Genomic DNA, 2467 nt, shown 5'->3' on the forward strand with positions numbered 1-2467 from the left:
TGGGGAGCGGGGAGGGAAGGGAAAAATGAGGACCTAATGTCGGGGGTTTAAGTGGAGAGAAAATGTTTTGAGAATGAAGTACAAATGCGCTTTACACAATTGATGTGTGTATGGATTGTGATAAGAGTTGTGTGAGCCCCTAATAAAATGTTTTAAAAAAATAATGACAAGTAAGGAAAGAAAACTGCTTTAATTACATAGTATGTAACTCAACTGGTTGTTCTTAAAAATTAAAGCAATGCAGTAAGTAGGCCCGATTTGTTTGTCAAATATATTGCGTGTTAGGTGTAAACTGTAGTATCCATACAAGTTTGGAAATAAAATATTAAAACTTTTCAAAAAAAAAAGCCAAAGTTCTGGATTAAAACCATAGATACTTTGTTAGGTGAACTGACAAAACTGCAAATAGAAACTGTTAGCCTGTGATTCCTACATAATCCTGATATTTATCGGAGACTGGGAGATTGGGGGCAAAGAAAAATGGTGAGTGGCCAATTTACCAAGTTAGAGTTAGGCCTGATAGTAAATGTTTTTAAGGAAAGTGTTTTATAACAACACATTTTCTAGAATAAAATGCCCTGCATATTTTTTCTTAATGACCTCCTTTAAGGCTATTGCTGAGATTAGAGTTGGGATGGGAGTTGGGAACATGGGAGAACTAACATGTTTCAGAAGTTAAACTCATGTTCTGTTTTCCCAAGGCCAAGTCAAAATAGCATGGTAAGTTTCAAATCCAGCATAGCAAATAAACAACATGCAATTTTTAATGGGAGTGCCAAGCCTTCTGACTGAATAGCTGCACGAGTCACTGCAATTCACACCAACCATCCCTGGCCTTAGTTTCTCCTCATTAACTAGATATTGATCAACAAACATTTATTAAGCATGTATTGTTTGCTAGGTTCCCTGGTTGCATAGGAGCTCTGGTGGGGCATTGGCTTATGAGTTGAGCTGCTAATCACAAGGTCAGTGGTTTAAACTCACCAGCTTCTCCATAAGAGAAAGATGAGGCTTTTTGGTCTCATGAACATTTACAGTCTTGGAAACGCTAGAAAGCAGTGGGTTTTCATTTGTTGGTGGGGGGATGTGAAAGATATTGGGGCATGAGATGGCAGTTAAATCACAGTCTATCATCACAGGGTTACAACCCAGAAAAGAAGATGAACATTTCTATTAAAAATACCGTGGATTCATCATTTTTCCTAAATCTGAAGCTTCCTATAAATTCCTAAATTATGAGCATTATGCAAGAAAATGTTATTTGTTCTATGTATTTTTCACACACCGAAAATGGTCTTTCTCCTTTCTATTGTCACAATATTGTTCAGAGTGACACATAAGCTACTATGCCACAAGAAAGTGAAGGAGAAATAAAATGGATAGTCAAATAAGAAAATTAAATAAAAAGGAAATAGAAAGAAGCCTCCTAAGATGTTTTATTTTTGTTTGTTTGTTTTGAACACAAAACGAATGTCTGCATATCCCACTGCTTTTTCAAAATTGGACTTGATCGTGATGTGCAAGAAGACTAGGTACACTGATGTTACCTTTAACATATGTATTAGGTAGAGAAACAAAACATTTCCATTTGAACATGCCCTCTTCGTGGGGTTGTGGCATTGAGAATTAGGCATATAAGTGACTACCACAGACTTTATAGATACTTCCTAATGCTATATTCATTTCTCCTTCACTAAAACATACGATATGACATGAGATTCCTTAGTATCTTGTATTTTATCCACTCTAGCTTTGAACATGTTATCAGGAGAGGTTAGTTCCTAGAGAAAGACATCATGCTTGGTAAAGTTAAGGGACAGCAAAAAAGAGGAAGGCCCTCCCCAAGATGGATTGACACAGTAGCCACAACAATGGGCTCTAACATCAGGAAAATTGTGAAGATGATCCAGGGCAGGGCAGTGTTTTGTTCTTTTGTAAACAGTCTCTGTGTCAGAACTGACTTGACAGCACCTTACAACAACAGATTGGATGCATGTCAGTAGACTACATTACTTTGTCCTGAACTCTATGGTTGTACTTTCATTATAATATTTAGAAATGTAAATCATGTCCTCTCTTTGTCACTAAATTTAAGAACTAAAAGTCTTCCTAATGACTGCTTATCTGAAGTAAAAAGTAATTTCTTTCTTCACCTTGATAATAGGAAACATCAAACTTAAAATGAAAGAAAATGGTTTTATACTCTTAAGTTCTCCGACTGAGCCAGTCTTTAATTAAGATCACAATTATATATGGGCACTTAAAATACTCATTTTCTTCACATTCAATATTATCATTCTTTCTTGCTTTTGATGCATTTATTAGACATGAGAGGTTTGAAAATAATCATGAAAATATAAGCATCAAAGCATAATTACAAAATGTTAAAAACACACACACAACAATTCAATAGGCAGATGACCTCTTTTTAAAAAGGAACAATAGTAGCTAATAAAGCTGTCAAGAG

The sequence above is a fragment of the Echinops telfairi genome, unplaced genomic scaffold (assembly GCF_000313985.2).
Source record: "Echinops telfairi isolate 266 unplaced genomic scaffold, ASM31398v2 ScPeMD7_7138;HRSCAF=8121, whole genome shotgun sequence".
Lineage (NCBI taxonomy): Eukaryota > Metazoa > Chordata > Mammalia > Afrosoricida > Tenrecidae > Echinops > Echinops telfairi.